Source organism: Oryzias latipes, chromosome 1 (assembly GCF_002234675.1).
Source record: "Oryzias latipes chromosome 1, ASM223467v1".
NCBI classification, from domain to species: Eukaryota; Metazoa; Chordata; class Actinopteri; order Beloniformes; family Adrianichthyidae; genus Oryzias; species Oryzias latipes.
The window spans coordinates 28,230,650-28,249,878 of NC_019859.2; the positions used below are offsets into that span (position 1 = coordinate 28,230,650).

Here is a 19,229-nt window from a genome sequence, read left to right on the forward strand (position 1 = left end):
AGACAAACATACTAAAAACTCACCAGAAACTGTATTCAATTTGCCAGTCTTCTATATCTCACAACTACTTTACTACTTACTATGAGCAGAAAACGACATCGTGTTGGAAACATGATCAGCATCTGTTAACTTGTACATCTCTCACTGTGAATCAACGATGCTTAAAATACATATAAAAAACGCCCGGTAATGATGGAAGCATGTTTGTGTTTGAGAATAAAAACCTTAGTTTACTCTTGTTTTGTTATTGGGGAGAAAAATAAGATGATAGAATATTAGAAGAGGCAGAACAGCAAAACTTAAAACTGCAGGGCAGTAAAAGTCAGTCTGTGTTATCGAGAAAAGGACATGTTTTTAGAGTAAGTGTACACTGAAGCTGTCTGTGATAGTTTTGTATAGAGAGGGGCAGATTAACATTCAAGACTTTAGACATAATCAAATACCAACCGAGCATGTCAGCATGTGGCTCCACTTTTCCATTTTCCAAACTCTTTTTGCAGATGAATAGATCTAAATGGAAGATCTGAAAAAACATTTGTTTGTTTGAGCTGAAAACCAAAAAATCTTTTGCGTTGTTAGGAGGTTTTGACCTTTTGTACGTAAAGTCCCACTCTGATCCGTGTTCCCAGTAATCTTTTAATATGATTATCCCATTCCTAGCCAGAATTCTTTTTTTAAATGTGTTATTTTCTAAGACTGTTTCTGCGGAGCAGCGGTAGTTCATTAGAAATTTACCTCTGTTGGTGTGAAGTAAGCTCCGCCACTCCCTTCCTGTTGGCTTACAGCCCCTCACAACTCCGGCCTAACATTATGGGTGCAACGAAAATGGTGTAGAATATTGGAGCTATCCAGCCGTACAGTTTTGAGCCAGATGCCAGCTCAGACGAGGAAAACTAAGACGTTCATGGATCTATTAGTCTGCAAATGGATGCATCAGAATAGAGCAGAGCAGAGAGTTTGTAGCCTGCAGATTGTAGTTTCTACATCACAACTACAGCTTTTTTCTACGGCTTGTGATTCATAATGATTTGAATTTAAATAATAAAACATATCAGTCAGGCATGCAATTTTAGGCTTATCCCTTGTGCTATCCTAGGCACTTTAACCCTTGTGCTATCTTAGATGACCCCCCCTACATTGACGTGTTCTCCCTACCATGACAAAGGTGGAATGATTTCATGTAATCCATGGACACCAGTGAAGATCACAAATCATTGAAGAAAAAAGGTTCAGAGCACTGTCTAGTGGGTCTAGATGACCTAACTCCCAATGTTAAAATCCCTAGGACAGCACAAGGGAGTTGGGTCATCTAGACCCACTAGGCAGTTTTTTCTTCAATGATTTGTGATCTTCACAGATTGTCCATGGATTATATGTAATCTTTCCACCTTTATCCACCTTTGTCATGGTAGGGAGAACACGTCAATGGTCATCTTGATGCCATAGGATAGCAAAAGGGTTAATATTCTTTATATGTCCATCATAAGAAAGATGCAACACTATGCAGTGATCTGTTTATAATTTGTTTTCCTCATGCATGAAACATGCTTGTAGCGTTAAAGCTGAGGGTTTGAGTTTGTGCTATTCAACCTTTTGTCAGCAATATTTTCATTTTTACTCTACATGACAATTGGCCACCAATATTGGTTATCAACTGACTTGACTACTTATTATTGGTAGCAGTCATGAGAAAAAACATGTTTGTTGATCAAAAGTCTTGAGTCTATACATTTTCAAGTCATACTGCAAACTCCACTTTAAAGTGTTCAACTGCTTTGTAAACAGAATCTTCGGGGAATATAAGAAATATAAGAACTTTTATTATTTATACATTTCTTCATTCACAAACCAGACATTAGCATGCATGTAACTCCATCACAGATGATTGTCAGCTTCGGAATCTAAATACTGCACATTATAGCATTCAGAGGTTGGAGCTTGGTGGCCCCTCCTTCAGTAACAGGAAGTCCTTAGATCAGCCGTTCCGCTTTGGGTAGTGGCAGGCCCGGCCTCTCTGGCCGCGACTGCTTCCTCTCCTCTGCACTTGGCTGGTACTTTCCCTCCATTTTCCTTTTCTTCCGGATGATGCACAGCAGCAGCAGCAACGTCAGTGCGAGCACGGAAGCTGCTGCACATGTGAACGCCGGTGAGGTGAGCGGGGCCAACGCCATGCTGACACTGAGGACAGAGAGAGCAGTCAGATGCTGTGAAAGCTCAGAGAAAACATGTTCTCTGTGGAGGGCAAACAAACCAGTGAATCTGAAGGTTGGGACACACCGGGCATTCAACGCACGCTCAAGAACACGCTAAACACACGCGTATGTTCACATGTGATGAGCTTCTTCTTTTTTTTCTACCATTAACTAGCGCATATTTGTCACAAATAGTTGGAAGAGGTTGCATGTAAAATATTAAAGCGGTGCAAATCACAAATCTTGATTCAAGTTTTTTTATTTTCCACAGCACATGAGAAACTTGGCCAGGCATGAACCGCAATTATGAATTTCTCCTCCATGATCAATTTTCAAACAGTTGCTACCTCCGTGAATTAAAAAGGGACGCCATCCATACCAAATCCAAGTCCCTGATTGGTCAAAGTTTGACCTGGTTTGACTTCCAACGCTCGGTTCAATGGCAGTACGTTTTTGTATGTAAAGCATGAAAAAGGTCATAAAAACTTGTGTAGCTACACGTGAACACATGAGTTTTGAAGACGTGTTTACATAAATGTTTTATTGGAAGTGGCCACTTGAATTCACATTGCTGAAGGCGGTGTGAATGTAGCTTAAGCGTCTCCTCCATAAAGTTGCTGTCCAGGGACGACAATCACTGACTGAAATTTGAGTTTGGTTGATGTTTCTTTCTTTATCCAGCTTTCATATGGAACCAGATTTGTAAGGAACAGGCATTTGAGAGTTGGACACCAGGGCTGAAGATGTGGGTTACCTGCATGAAAAGTTTCATTCTGGTGTGGTGTTGGCTGGAATGGGGGAATTGTAGTGCAATAATAAAAACAATTGGACAATTTACCATTCATGATTAAAAACAGGAGCATCAGCAGACTGTGGAGGAACCATGCCAAGCCACCTTTGTGTCACCAGTCTGGTCGCACACTGCTGTGGAATCGTCTTATGCCATCGCTGTTTTAAGTAGTGATTGCAGAAATGAACCCAAGAAGAAGATCAAAACATTTTGAACAATTATTCTAAAAAAGAACTCGATCTTGTGGAATACTTGAAATACCTTTCCACAGCGACATCTAGTGGCTATAAAGTGATTTTAAGTGACCGAAATGTTTCATATTTTTGGGCTCGTTCTCTGTCAACTGTAGGTGTATAGTCATTTTTGTATCCTAAATTGTTAAACTAAAAAACAGGATTCTTTTATAGAGGAAAAACAAAATATTACTTTTGAGTGCAGTTCATTTGATTCAACACTGGGTGGAGTTGAGCTGGGACTGGATGAAACATCAGGATGTTTTGTTCTCAGGTGTCTCCATATTTATGTTGTTTTATTAGAAAACATTTCAAACATAAAAGCCTTTTCTCCTCTAGAAGGTAAAATTTATTTGAGCTAGTGATCTGCCACACACAATGTTTTGGACCTATCACTCAACTACATAAGGCAAGCTGTGTACAAAAAAAAAGTTGTTTAGAAAAGCTTTTTAAAAAAAAAACAAACAAAAAAAACACAAAAGTTCATAATCTTAAGAGACAGAGGGAAAAAAATCCTGTTGTACAGTTTTTGAGCCAGATTCCAGCTTAGATGAGGAAAACGACGACATTAATGGATCTATTTGTCTGCAAGTGGATGCATCGGACTGGAGCAGAGCTGGGAGCTTGTGGCCAACCGACTGCAGTTTATACATAGAAATTACAAAGGTTTTTCAAAGGGAATGTCTTTTATCTGCCCCGGATTTACAGCGATTTGAATAAATAAATACTCAAAAATTCTTAAGAATTAATCCTGACTGTCCTATACTTGTCCTCCATCATGAGAAAAATGCTAAAAGAAAATGTTAAAAACAGAATTTTCATTGGAGTGGGTCTTTAACTTTCCTCTTTGAGTTCCGGTTCCAATCAGCAATCATGACAGTGAAGGGCAGTCAAGGCCTCCTGCAGGTCTTTATGACCATTATTCTAGATTGTTTAGGCAGAGAACTGACGGCCACATCGGCCAACAAACCACTTCCTTAAATTTAGGAGACGCCAAAGTGCCGCCAGGGGGAGAAGACCATCTTCTTGGGACAAACAGTCTGCAACATAATGATGGTACATCCCGAACCTTCAGCTCTGCTGCCCTCTAGGGCTTGTTCCTTACAATTGCGGCTCCGCTTAAAATGAAGACAATAAGAGAGTCTGAGACATACACTACTCAGAAGTTTGGAATATTGTGAAAAACTCAGTGGATGTCGTAAACACTGTTTTTCACTACATCGATTTTTGGAAAAGGGAGGCAATTCTTTTTTAGGGTGATAGACACCTCATTTTGTGTTTTCCCCATAAGGGACTCACTCTGTACTAGGGGCATTAACATTAGCGTGAATCGCTTATTCCATGAGTCGATTTCCATTCCTACGATCCAACCAGATCAATCTGCCCGAGGCAAACTGATTATTAAATCAAACCAATTTGTTTCAAAATTAAGTAAATCTGTTATAATCTATGTTGTAAAATATTATTTGGATTGAGGCACAATTTTTTTTTTTTTTTTTTACTATAGCCTAAAAATTGACCAAGTGCAGCACAGCGATCAACTTCAAAAACTGATCAATCCATCATTACAGTCTAATGTGTGGAAACACTTTGAATTTTGCAAAGATATGTGACCATACAGAGTGGTAAAATGTTCTCATAAAGTTCTCTTTGGATTATTTCAATGTGCAAACACAACACTGGGCAGAACTTTATGAAACTAAAATGTAAAAGGATTTGCCATTAATTCTTGTTTACTCGTTTGCTTGATCACATATTTAATTTACACTTTATTATCTTGCAAGACACACAAGGAATCTGGAAAACTTCAGCTGGACTGTTCAGTAGCAGGTATTTCTCTCTGAATCACACTGGTTGAAGTTTTAGATAAAGATGTCCAGAATCCACGCACGCATCCTGTGCACACGCACCTGGTTATGGCGGCAGTTAGAGCGAATGAAAAATGTCTGTTCTTTAATTCTTAAATATCGGAGTTTCAGCTTCACTGTTTACATTCTTCCGTAACTTTTAAACTGTTAACACAGTTAACATAATTCCACCTGATTCTGGCCCAGACACAGCTCATTCTTACCACAGAGTCATAACAGAAAGACCAGTATCCCACAATTCCACCAGCACACCCCTAACTTTCTGTTCAATGCTCCACCGCACAGTGCCTCATATGGTTTGGCCAACAATGACCTTTGACCTGAACCCCATAGAGCACGTCTGGGACAAGCAGAGACTGGATGATCGGACCCCACCCACAAGTCACCTGGTAGAACTCCATGTAGGACTTGTGGAAGAGTTGAACCCATTACCTCAGAATAATTTCAAGGGGCTGGTGAGGAGCATGACATGTTGCTGACGAGCTGTCATTAAATAGCTGGTTAATTTTCGTTATTTGGGGCTTCCTTTCTTATTGTCTTGATTTTTGGGGTACTATATCTCAAATATCAAAGGAAATATATGTGTTTTATTTAAATAAAAATATACTTTACAAAGTGTTGGTGACATTGTGATGTCAGTTTTCTCTGAACCTTATCTGATATCAGACGTTGTGGTTTTCAAACCGCTCTTGAACGCAACACTATTTAAAATCGTTTTCTGCTGATCCAAACAAGTGCTGAGGGAACCAAGTTCTAGTCGAACACGTCTGCTGTGACATGAAACCCCCCTGAAGCTCAGAGGAAACCTCAGCCAGGTGGAGGTAACCTGAAGGACACCTCAGATGTTCAGGTGTTTGGGTTTAAAAGCGGCTCTGGTTCTGTCACAGCTGAGGACCTGAGAGTCCGGGTGTGTTTGCTAATTTAAAAACAGCCAAACGTTCCACTTTCTATTTCGTCCATTTTCTGTTCGATTTTTGTTCCTTTAGGAGAACTCTGACTCTAACAGGAAATCTTCATTCTCCTCACCTCAGCAGTCGGGTGGCTGAACATGCCCCCCCTCCCCCAAACCGCGGGGGTTCTAAATTGTACGTAAAGACGAGAGCGCGTGCACTCACCTTCTCGCGCGGACCTTTCCTCCTCTGCCTACATTCCCAGCCCCGCAGGTGCAGGCACGCGCTCGGAATGACCTGCCGCACCTGTTCTTCAGGTTCTGCAGACGAAGCTACGCACGCGTTCAGCGCGGCTTCCTTTCTCACGGGGAGGCGGGCAGGAGCCACGAGAGCCACCTGTCAGTCTGTGGCACGCCGAAAAGGAAGCATTTCACCTGTCTGAGTGACTCACCTGAACCACCGGAGCACGTGATTATCTGAGCCAACCACAACATCCTCTCCTCTGAGACAGAGAATGCACCGCCCCCACGTCATTCTCTTTTAGAAAGAAACAAACATACCCGCTGATTTTTATCATGTCTTCCTGACAGACTGACTGACTGAGTGACTGACCTTTATCGTTAACGACAGGTGCAACAAAATTGTTTATTTCTAGATGACGAGAAATGGTTAAAATAGTAAAATATATTATTGCCAGTATTTTAAAATAAACGCAGGCTATAAAGTACATCACACATTTTCATCTTATAATATTCAAAATACATTAAAAAATACAGATTACTACATTTTAAAATGAAATACAATTTTCAAGAAGTTAGAAAAGTTAAAAAGAGACGTGTTTCAATATGAGAGCAGGGTATCAAGTTATGGAATGTTCTTAAACCCCAAATGAAAGAGGGTAAATAGAACATACAGTATTTCAGAAAATGTAAAATTAATATATAATACTACAAAAATATAAACAATAAGAGGTCATTAGGATTGGACTGTGGGGTGTCTGAATTGTTTGTTGTTTTAAGACCCAAAAATCTGTTCCCAAAGCCATTTATGAGAATATTTAAGAAAAAAAAGAGAATTTAATTTTGAAAAGAATTATCTGAAGCAGTGGTCCTCAAGGGCCACTATCTGCAGGGTTTAGATGTTCCTTTGCTACCCAGATTTGAATCAACAGGTGATTAACCGCCTCCTTCAGAACCCAAAGAGGCAATTCAACCACTGGACCAGGACAGTGGCCCTCCAGGACCAGGACGGTAAAAACAATACAAAAAATATAAATGCTCAATCTATTTGGGCAGCACCATCATCAGTACAGCATTTGAATGGGGGCAGCAGATAAGACACTTAAAATATTTAAACAAAATACAGAATTATAAAACATGAACACGATACAAAAATTAAATACAAAAATGAAAGCTCCGTCATCATCTTACTAACTCCTTGCTGAAAAGTCCAGTTTTAACACCATTTTTTCTCCAAAGAAGAAATTATAAATACTTTAAAGCTAAACATGAGATCTTCTTGATGAAGTGTTTTGAGCAAAACCAGAAACACATTCAGAAAATTGTAACAAAATTGTTTTATACCCAGAGATCTATTTAAAACGGTGTGTAAACTTTGCTTGTGAATCTGCATTAATAAGTAAATGAACCGTGGCGTTCTCAATCTGGCTGACATGCTGATCATGAATACTTCTAACTTTTAAACAACAAACACACTGACAGCACTGCTGAGGTACAAGGAAAAAACAAGAATAGGCAACCACGTAAAAAAGTACCTGATAAAAACATTTTCTGGAACTTACATACCTTCAAATCAATGAACTAACTTCAGAACCAAATTTAGAAAAAAAATACGAAGAAGGATGGAAAAGAAACCAGTCCAAATACTAAATGTTCATGGATTAAAGACATCATCGTATTGAAGGTCTTTGTGTCTGTACTGTTGGTTCATAAACTGTCTGATGCTGCCAGTTCAAAACCAGAGAAAGTCCAACAATTTCACAGCAAACATCTGGAGGTTCATTTCCTCTAAATGTTAAAATGTTTAACCATTTGTTCCTTTTTAACGTTTGTGGCCTGACTTTTTTAAATTTCTTTAACTAACTAAAGATTTTTTAAATCTGTCAGTTTTACTATGAATGTAAGATGTAGAATAATTAATTTATTCACTGTTTAAAAAAGCAGAAATCGTCGTACATTTGAATGAGAAGAGGAACCGAAAAAGGTTTGACAGATTTATCCCTCAGTTTCATAAATACTATCACTCATTTGTAACTTTCTGGAGATCAAAGAGACTTGGAACGACAGAACTCTGCAGGCCATCAGGATCTACTTCTGTAAAACACAAAGAGAACATCTGAGTTCTGATGGAACCCAGAACCGGTCCAGTAGGTGCACACTACTCTCTGGCCCTCTGGACGGGCAGGGGGAGTACAGTCTTTCAGTGAAGAAAACCCTTCTGATCCGGCGGTTAACATGAATCTCACGAAGACGACAAGCTAAGATCAAACAATCTGCAGTAAAACATGCCCTCGCCGTTTTCACGTCCACAAACCTGGACTCGCAGCGTCTCCATGTAATTGGTTCCGAAGGCTGTCTTTGTTAAGTCGGACAGATTGAACTGGATCTGATTCCAGCCGTCCTCAAGCTTCAAGGGCATGGTCTAGCGGAAGTGGTCCACCTTGGTGTTGCTCTGGTTTTTACTCATTCTGAACCACCGGCGGACATTTTTATTGTCTAAAATTTGACGCGGAATCAATTGTAGACAAAGACATTGCAACGAATGAAGGCAAATACGGCGTTCAGCAACACAGGTCTGAACCCGTACGTGGACTTCAAAGGAGAAGCATTTCTTCGTGTTCTTTACGATCATTACCAGGAACGGGGATTTGCATCCCCAGCTTGCTGCCAGAACCCACTACCCCTCCCCTTTCCCTCCCCACACATCCCGTCCCTTCTCAGAGACCCCCATACGCAGGTTTAAGGCTGGTACAAACTCTGTCATATAACAGATAGTAAACTGACAGTGGCGCAGATTTTTTCTCTCCAAGCACCGCTACTACTTGGCAACGCCCCCTTGGCATCGCATCGCATCGCGCCCGAGAAGGACTGGTCTAATGACACATTTCTTTTCTATAATTAAAGATTTGTCTGCGAGCCAGATGTGACCATCAAAAGAGCCAGATATGGCTCGCGTGCCATGGATTCCCGACCCGTGCTGTAGATTAGCAGTGGCCTACTCCTTAGAACAGGGGTCTTAGGTCGACTTATCAACCCCGACCAAACGGTTCTCGTGCGCGGCTGTCACTCACTGCAGCACACCGTTTAAATGCATGCAAGCGACAACAAGATTTAGTCTTCTACACGCTGAAAATATGTGGGGAACATGCAGCGATAGACGTGTGTAACCCTTGCGCTATCCTAGGCACTTTAACATTGGGAGTTGGGTCATCTAGACCCACTAGACAGTGCTCTGAACCTTTTTTCTTACATGATTTGTGATCTTCACTGGTGTCCATGGATTACATGAAATCTTTCCACCTTTATCCACCTTTGTCATGGTAGAGAGAACACGTCAATGTAAGGATCGGGTCAGAGGATAGCACAAGGGTTAAGATGAACCAGCGCCTCGCCTGGATCGTTAGTGAGACTGGGGGGCGGGAGAGTGAGATGAAGGTGAAGCTGCAGCAAGACTGAAGGAGAGCAGGAAGTTGGAGTTGTCCTTCACATTCAATTTAGTTTTAATATATCCCCCCCCCCTTAGTATGATCTGTGTTATTATATATTTTATAATTATTTTAATGTTTTGTAATGGATGTAGCCTTTTTTTTAGTCAATAGGTTTTTTAAATTATTTTAATTGATCACTCAACTACAAAACCGTCAGGACACATTTCCCACAATGCATTGTTTTGTAGTCAATTTGGGGCTTGCAGTAAATGCAGTATTAAATTTCCAGCTGCTTTCGCTAAGGTTGGGGCCTTGCTCCCGCCCCTTTCTGGTGATATTTTTGTGATGATTGACAGGTGATGTTTGAGCAAAAACAAAAACATACGTCACACACCAGGTAGATGATCTGCGCAGCAATTCGTCCACCTGCTTGATCTCAAACACACTTATTGTGCATCTTGGTTGCACATATTTGGTGTCGCCAAGATAAATTTCCATCCGTTTTTGAGCCTCTCTGATCTCAGGTATCTGTAACGGTTGTTCTGATCTCCAGTGAACAGCGCCCGTTCTTTCAACAGTGTTAACTGAAATGTTTTAATAAGGACGTTTAAATTAGAAAACAATATAGAAGACCAAATAAACAGAAATGTATTACTGCTTTATTTACTTATTGATTTTTAACGTTTTTAACGTAACAAACATGTCAATAAAAGACAAATCCTGAATATTATTACGTTTTAATTTTTCCCCCCTTGAACGAATGTGGGTCACAGAAACTGGGAAGTAGCAGCAGAAAGCGGCTTTTGCGGCAGGACGGAGATCGTACCGGGATGTGAATGAACCCAGACATGAAAAAGTGATTACCGATGCTTTTGTGCTTTTTAAAATAAATAAATTTGACCTCTAAACATCATACGTGTCTTCTGTGCAATGTAATGAGATACACACTGACAGAAATGTGAAAGTATCGGCTGCAAACCCGAATATTGCTCACATCCATGTTTATGAATGCCTTATGACGAGAATAACAGGCTAATGATGGTCTAGGTAGCACATAGCCTACTAGCCTTCGGATGTAAAGTGACTGCTAAAGAGTATGTTAATGTGACACAGGTAGATTCTAGTGGATTAGATTCTGTGTAAGGAGCAGAACAACTAGATACAAATTTTCAAATAGTTTATTGTCCAAGTGTCCAATAGTGTCCAGCTTCCAGCAGTCCAAATGCTCCAGGACGATTAGAGGAGCATGCAGTCCAAACCCCACCTAATAAATAAAAAAAACACACAGAACCAAATAAAACCCAGTAAAAAACAGTAAAAACCCATGCAATAAAATCCATTAGAAGGGGTTCAGAAAACGTCTTGTTGTCTTGGGCTGACTTTGATTTGCAATGAGAGGGTAGATTACTTCTCTGAAAGAGGGGTGGGTCACAACCACACTCCTCTGCTGTTGTTCGTCGCATCCCCTCTCCCCTTTCTGGTTCCATTGTCCACTGGTTCCACTTTGCTGTCCAAGTCATGTGGCCGATCCCAGACTCTACAATGTCCAATTCCTGGGGCTGGCATGCTTTAAGCACCACTACCACCGCTGCTGATGCTGCTGCTGCTGCTGCTGCTGCTGCTGCTGCTGCTGCTGCTGCTGCTGCTGCTGCTGCTGCTGCTGCTGCTGCTGCTGCTGCTGCTGCTGCTGCCCCCATACACCACGCGTGCCGTCTCTGGTGCTCCACAACGCCACGCGTGTGACTCCCATCGCTGGTGCTCTAACACCGCTCTTGTGGTGTGCCTTTTTTTCCCAGTCCAAGTCCAGCTGTTAATCCTTTTTAAAGGATCAAAACTCCAACACCTTGATCACACACACCTGCGACTCATCAGCAGATTTGCCATGAGCCATTCAAGGTCCCTTGGAGTTTTAGATTGCACAACCAGGATCAATAAAAAATATTAAAAAAACATAAATGGTACAGGTGGGAAAATCACCCCGTTACATTAATAAAAGACAATTCCTGAATATTATTATTCCTATTCGACCCTAAACTACAATATCAGCTGGCTGTCTGTCTACCAGCCAGCCAGCTGCCCGAATGCTGGCATGACAAGCAAAAGAGCTCCGCGGCGGAGCTAGGAGATATGTCCAGAGAATCGTATGGCAAAGCAGCAAGCCTAGGCATCCTAAATCTTATAAATTGAGACAATAATAAAAGAATCATTTTTGCTTTCTTTTTTCTTTGTTAAACGAATATGGGTCACAGAGACACAGAAGTTACTGCTGAAAGCGGCTTTTGCAGCAGGAGGGAGAGCATATCCATATGTATGAATGACTTATGACGTGAATCATTATTTCGTTCGCACAAATTAATTATTTCGAGGGAACAAAATATTATCTCATGGGAACGGAATATTATTTCGTGGTAAAAAGATGTGAATTTGTGGGATCGAGACATATTTTATTTTTTCTGTATCAGGACAAGGGCTCCGTAGCTGTGGGACAGATCGCAGTCCGAAGCCTCCCACACGTAATAAAGCATCCTCCCTTCCCCTCATACACTAAGCTATAAGTCCTTCCTTTATAAGCTGCTTTGCTAAAAAAAGCCTTCTCTGGAGTGAAAACACCTTCTGTGCATGACGTGAACCAGAGCAGTAGTGACCCACGATCGGAATGAACCGTTTACATGAACAACGATCGGATCAACAATTGGCATAACCCACCCATCTCGATTGGAAATAAATTTTGATCCGAACAAGACTGATAGGGGCAGAGTATTCCGAACGGCGTGTTTACATGACGCATTTTTCTTCCGATCAGACGTTCATTATGATTACTTTTGTCCATGTAAACCCAGCTACTCTTTTCTTGCTTAATGTTCAGGCATAATCATAATGGATTAGATTTTTTTTCACTTTTTTTCTTGTTGCTCAAAGTGTTCACATTGTGTCCATTATTCCTTCACTCCTCATTTATACTTGGTGATGGTAAGCTATGGTTATAGCCACAGCTGCCTTGGGGCAGACTGACAGAGGCGTGGCTGCCAGTTTGCGCCTACGGCCCCTCTGACCATCACCGGGATCATTTACTCAGCTGGCTGGGGGGAGCGGGGTTCGAACCGCCGACCCCTTGGTCATTGGACGTCCTGCTCTACACCTGAGCCACTGCCGCTCAGACATGTCTCCTATCTGGCCCATTGCACACAGCAGCTGCAGCCTAACTGCTTTGCTGTGCAGGAGACATGGCACCCCTAGCTCTGCCTTAGAAGCTGTCCAAATGGACGGCTTTAGTTTCCACAGCCGTCCGAGAGGGATTTCCTACAGTGGAACCAACCCAGCATTAGTTGGCCTGAAGAGCCAGCAACATGGTGGTGTTGGGATCTACTGTACGGACGGAGGAGACTACCAATTTCTGGAGAAGCCAGACCTTAATTTGGAGTGTGTCGTATACAGGAGCCTGGCTCTAGATTTAGTCTGAGCTGTAGTTTATCGTCCCCCTGTATATATCCTGTAGTGCTGTTTAGATCCTGTCTACAGGAGTTAGTAATCAGGCTGGAAAGTAAAAGTGAAACAGTTGTGATGATGGGAGATTTTAATGAAGACATCCTGAAGTCCTCTTCCATTTGTAATTTGATGACGGACAGAGGCTTCAGGCAGCATGTCACTTCTCCCACAACAGAGAGGGGGGAAACTATTATAGATCATGTTTGTCAAAACTGCCAAATTTACTGTCAAGGCCGTGTTCAGTCAAATTTATTTCAATGACCACAAGGGGATCCTCTGTTTATTCAGTGCATCCTAGAGTTGGGGGGGGGGGGGGTCTTGTTTGTAGTCAAAATTAGGAAATGCGTGTGGAGGGGTGGTAAGATGTTGGAATAACTTTTCTGGGGGGAAAAACAAGTTTTCCTTAATATCATGAAGTATTTTAGTTACCAAAGGTAAGATGTTGAGTTTTTCTCTTCTTTCCTTGTAATATTCATTTTTTGTTCTGAATTGTTTGGTTTCTCTTACTGTATTTCAACAAGCATGCGACACAAACTGATGTTGTGAGGTGCAATACTTTCAAAATTTAATAGAATAACAATTAGTTCAAGTTTATCTGAGCATTTAAAGTCGCATGCTGGTTGGAATACAGGTTTTGCTTCCATATGCATTCAAAAAAGCAAAAGGCACTTGGTAGATGGTACTCTGGCTTCAGCTAGATGGGGGTTCAACTCCCTGCAGTGTCATTGAAAATTCTTTGACTTTGACATGAAACATCCAAGTAAGTAGTCTTCCCAAAAAAGATTATTCTAAATTTTTTTAAATAATTATATGTCGCCACTTTCTTTTCCCTTAAGTTTCAGATATGAGGAGGCAGCCGATGTCCCTGGAATTGTCTTTTCATGTGAAACCAAAGATTGTGCTTCAATTTAAAAAATGCTTGAACCTCTTAAGACCTGCGCCCTGTTCCAGAAAGGTTTAACTCACCGTCTCCGATAATCCCTGAGCTCCAGGAGGGATGTACGAGCACGCTGAAGCCCTTTTAATTGTTTACCGAATTCATGATCCACCATGGAAAATGAAGGAGAGAGGAAACATGCGGCATCTTTTTAAAAGGCGCCGTTGGAGGTCTTAATGAATGCAGATCTGAAGATATCAAGTCCTTCTTCGCTAAGAAGAGTGTATCCCCATCATTCAGTGCATCCTGGGGTGAAGTCTTCTGCTGGAGACAGCCTGGTGTTTATTCCAAAGTAAGTAAATAATAGTTGGATTTTTTAATAGTGAAAATTAGGAAGTGACAGTGGGGGGTTTGAAAGTGTAGAGATAACTTCTGGAAAAAAAATTTTTTATGGCTTTCTTTCATATCATGAAGTATTTTAATTACCAAAGGAAAGATGTTGAGTTTTTCTCTTATAACCCTTGTGCTATCTTAGATGACCCCACCCGTCCATTGACATGTTCTCCCTACCATGACGAAGGTGGATAAAGGTGGAAAGATTTCATGTAATCCATGGACACCAGTGAAGATCACAAATCATTGAAGAAAATAGGTTCAGAGCACTGTCTAGTCTAGTGGGTCTAAATGACCCTACTCCCATCGTTAACGTGCTTAGGATAGCACAAGGTTAATGCATGTGTTCCTTTTAAAAGTTCTTCTTTCCTTGTAAACGTTCATTTGTTATGAATTGTTTGGTTTGTTTTACTGTATTTCAACAAGCATGTGACACAAAAAAACACATAATTTGTGATAGTTTTTAAATGTAATAGATTAACAATCACTTCAAGTGTATCTGAGCATTTAAAGTCGCATGCTGGTTGGAATACAGGTTTTGCTTCCATGTCCAGTCAAAATAGCAAAAGGCACTGGTGGATGGTACTCTGGCTTCGGTTAGACGGGGTTCAACTCCCTGCACAACCCAGTCTCATCCTAAAATGTGTAGTAGCTACATTTGTCCACATGGAAATGCGTGAGAGTTTTACAAAAACGCCCCCTAAACTGTGAGGGGGATACGTTTCATTTTTCTATTCATTTTCTACGAGCCTTCTCAGGATCACGTGACTTTGGAGGTTTGGCCTGCCGTGAGCAAAAAACATGGCGGATGCACGTTCATTTTTCGGTGGAATATCCCATAAAACAAGATATTTTGAGGACTAATTTTTATTTTGACAACATTTCTAGTGAGAAATATACCATTTTCTTTTAAAATATGCTTTCATTTTGTACATACATTTTGTAGTTTGCTTGTTTCGTTCAACTTTTTCTCCCAAAGGCTCTGTTACGTTGGAGAAACACGTTAAATTTCATTCATATCTGCAGACGTGCGCGTGGGTCACGTGACTAATATGATTCTCTTTTTTTCCGCAGAAAATGCCATAAAATAAGAGTGATTGTGGACTAATTTATTTTTGAAAACATTTCTAGCATTATATATCCCCTTTATTTTCGTAATATTGCAGACATGAAGTTGTTTGTTTGTTACGTTCAACTTTTCCTCAAAGGATCTGAAAGCATCTGATCTTTTCCATTCATATATGCGGGCTGACGTGGGTCACGTGACGTGCCTTTCTCTTTTTTTCCTGTGGAAAATCTCGTAAAAAGGTACGTTGCGATTTACTAATTTGTTTTATTTACATTTCTAGGGACCCGTGTATAGGTTTTCTCGTTCCGTGTTGCTGTTGCGGCGATCAGGCTTTGATTGACATGTGACAACAAACCGGAAAAATGTTGAGTTCAGGGACGGACCAAAGAGTTCTTTAAATTGATTTTTCTGCATTTTAATTTATTTACACTACGAGTCTAATGGTGTGTGATAAAAAAACTATAAATATTATGATAAATGAGATGAAACAATTATTTTGATGGAGTTTATAAAATATTAGGATCTATTATATTCTTTTTTCTTTAACTGTCAATTTTTTGACGTATCTCATATATTATAGTATTACAATGAAGTGCTCTAATTTATCTGTTAAAAAAGGTTTCATCACTGTTTCCTGTAGTAATTCTCAATAAAGTTTTAAATAGGATATATTAAATAGGATATATTATCTAAAGTAAACAGGCTTTTAAGCCTTCAATTTGCCCCAATTGACATGAATTGCGCATTTCGAAAAGCCAGTGAACGCAGCGTCATACGGGCACCCCCACCCCACTCCCCCGGAAACCCCCGGATGAACCCGCAGGAAGGCGCGCGGCTGAAGAACTCTTGGACAGCTGGAAGGTGGGCGATGCTTTGAACTTTTCTCTGTAGAAATGTAATGTTTAGATTTGGGAAACCAGAGATGGGTTTTTAGTAAAAACGTGTTGGCTGTTTAGGATTAACGTTGAATGACGAGGCGTTTTTCCATCTTACATTTAAAAGGCAGCAGGATCACGGTGAAGGCCTCTTATGTATAGAGGACGGGGGCGGAAACGTCACGTGGTCTCCGCAGAGGTAAGTTTCCTTTTGGGTCATTTAGCCAGAAACGGGGGTCTGCAGCCCTTTAAACAGCTAAGAGCCTTTGTAATGTCTCACTGTCCAGAACTCAGTAGGACCCACAAGGTGTCTCTTCAGCCTTCAGAAAATCAAACACTCATTTGCATTTATGTTATTTTGGAAACTGGATAACTACTGGGGTTTACAAAGGCTTTTTTTTTTTTACACATTGTAGATTTTATGTTGTTAGTACATCTCAGCCAGTATTTCTTTAAGGGCCTATATCATGCAACATCAACGTTTTAAAATGTTAAAGTGTATTATAATGTTAATTCCTCACAAAAACTAATCCACAGCGGTATTTTGATCCATTCACGCATCTCTCAGCATTCCTCTGAAACCCTCTGAGCACCAGCCCCTCCCAAATCACAATAAGAGGGTCCTCACATTGTGACGTCATCATAAGTGAGGAGCAGCCTCTTCTAGGAAGAGCCTGTGCAGCTAACAGACACGCCCACTTTCTCAATGGAGCTAGCGGTGATCAGCAAAATGCTTTCATTGCACAATATGCACATCCATCTTTGCAAAAGTTTGGATGGAAGAAACGCAGAAACGCTGCCGACGCCGACTCTAGGTTGATGTCATGAAATAGGCGACACCCACAAGAAGAGAAAGGCGGAGCCTCAGAGATCGAGGAAATAGTTTATTCTAAATGGCTAGCATGGGATAGGCTCTCTAAATTGTGCGTATTGACCTCAAATTGATTTTTTGTGGTACGTTGTCAGGTTTAAAAAAATTCTTCATAAATGCTGGAATTTCTTAAAATATTGTGCATCACCGCTTGATAGATTATTGAAGCATTATGGGTACTGTAGTCAGAAGCCTGGCACAGTAATACTTTGCTTCAACTGTTGAGTAGATCACCAAGTTGAGTAAAGTTTGACTTATCTGACTGTTTTGTTTTGCGTGATGCCCTGTGTCGTCTGAAAAATAGGATATTTGTTTGAATTAAAAACATTTTTATTTTTTGTCAGAGAACCGCAAAGGAGGGGTCAAGGAGCCACATGTGGCTGTGGAGCCTCAGGCTGCAGACCCCTGGTCTAAACAATTATGGCTGATTTGGCTGACCACATGTAGTTATCCTAGCATTGTCAACAAAGTTAAAGAGCCGCTCCAATGGAAGTCATGTTTTTAAGATCAAACATTTTTCTCTTTATTGAGAACATTAACAAAAATATAAACACATACACAATAATATAAGATTAAAACTGTTTCTGAGTATTTATTCAAATCTCAATGGATCAGGAGAAGATGAAACTGATTGTCTCAAAAAGCTTATAGTTGCGACGCTCTAACTGCCATGAATGGGCCAAAGTCTCTACTCCGCTCCAATTCTGATGCATCCACTTGCAGACAAATACCGGTAGATCCATTAATGTCCTGAGTTCCCTTGTCTGAGCTGGTATCTGGCTCAAAAGTGTACACATGGATAGCTCCAATGTTGCTCATTGATTTTTTTTTTTTGCTATGCTAATGTCGGCTAGGGCTTGTGAGGTGCTATAAGCTAGCGGGAGAGAGAATCAACAAATGGTTTATGGGAAATTAGCAGAGGCAAACATCTGCACCACAGCTCTGAGGTGAAATTCTTATGAGCTGCTGTGCTGCAGAAAAATGTCTTAAAAAAAAACAAAATGATCGTAATTAAAAGAAACACTGGGAACGATTTTATAATAGCTAAAAATTCTGTTGGAGTGGGACTTAAAGTCCCACTCCAACAGAATGTCTGATTCCTGATTCTTGTATGTATGTATATACATAAAAGAACCTCATGTTTTTTCCCTTTCCTCTCTCAGACTGGTCAGTTATTTGGAGACAACATGTACAAATAGTTCCTGGACTGATCTTCTGCTAACTTTGAGATGGAGAGGCTGTCAGGTTCATCTGTTTCAGTGTCCTGCATGCTCTCCCTCCATGTTGGCTGTAGCAGTGGATGGAACTTGCTAAATGTACTGTTTTGAGAGCCAACTGGGGTGTGTAAAATTCTTTTCCACCTACATTTTTGATGGTATAAATGTTTTTCTTATGTAAACTTTTCTGTTCTTTTAGGCTCAGTGGTTATTTGGAAGATGCGTTTTTGACCAAAAACACTGTGGTGACCTCCTTTGTGAACTGCATTCATGGGGAAATAAAATATGCCTGCATATATGTTTTATTGTATTTTGTGTCATATCATCATGTTAATATACGACATTTATTTGTTTTGATAGAATCCTGGAGATGGGAGATGTGGAGCAGGTAAGTTTGTGGCAGCACCAGAGTCCTCCAAAAAGTCTTCTGGCAAAGTAAATGAGGAAGGATCGCAGTCTGCCATCGTGGAGTTTTGCTGAAAGGCCTGAACATGTTCCATCCATGCATCCATCTTCTTCCATTCATCAGGAACCAGGTTGTGAGGGCAGCAGTCTAAGCAAAGATGCCCACACTTCCCTCTCCTCCAGCTCCTCATGGGGGACCCCGGGGCCAGCTGAGAGACGTAGTCTCCCCAGCGTGTCCTGGGTCTCCCTTAGGGCCTCTGCCCTTATTCCTGTTGGAGTTTTTTTCTAACCCCTTATGTTTCAAAAGTTTGCAAACATACATTTTGGTTGAAATGATGAGGATCCGAGGATGAAATCAAGAAGGGACAACATCAGGGAAAGGGACTGAACCAACTG

The 19,229-nt window shown here is 40.8% G+C and overlaps 3 long non-coding RNA genes across 5 annotated transcripts; 1 reads left to right on the forward strand and 2 right to left on the reverse strand.

The window, feature by feature from the left end:
• Positions 1-1,798: 1,798 nt before the first annotated feature.
• LOC101173039 lies at positions 1,799-6,457 on the reverse strand. The gene is made up of 2 exons (XR_909250.3): positions 6,199-6,457; positions 1,799-2,178 (listed from the first exon to the last, which is right to left on the reverse strand). It is a non-coding gene; the product is annotated as an uncharacterized LOC101173039 (long non-coding RNA).
• Positions 6,458-10,800: 4,343 nt separating this feature from the next.
• Positions 10,801-11,445, reverse strand: LOC110015953. The gene is made up of 2 exons (XR_002291216.2): positions 11,049-11,445; positions 10,801-10,904 (listed from the first exon to the last, which is right to left on the reverse strand). It is a non-coding gene; the product is annotated as an uncharacterized LOC110015953 (long non-coding RNA).
• A 3,798-nt stretch (positions 11,446-15,243) lies between these two features.
• On the forward strand, positions 15,244-18,725 carry LOC110015228. Of its 3 annotated transcripts, none has more exons than XR_002874063.1 (5): positions 15,244-15,283; positions 16,221-16,326; positions 16,468-16,539; positions 18,375-18,551; positions 18,628-18,725. It is a non-coding gene; the product is annotated as an uncharacterized LOC110015228 (long non-coding RNA). The 3 variants fall into 3 exon arrangements; XR_002874062.1 differs by lacking the exon at positions 15,244-15,283 and adding an exon at positions 15,652-15,704; XR_002874061.1 differs by lacking the exon at positions 15,244-15,283 and having other exon boundaries at positions 15,624-16,326.
• Positions 18,726-19,229: the final 504 nt, after the last annotated feature.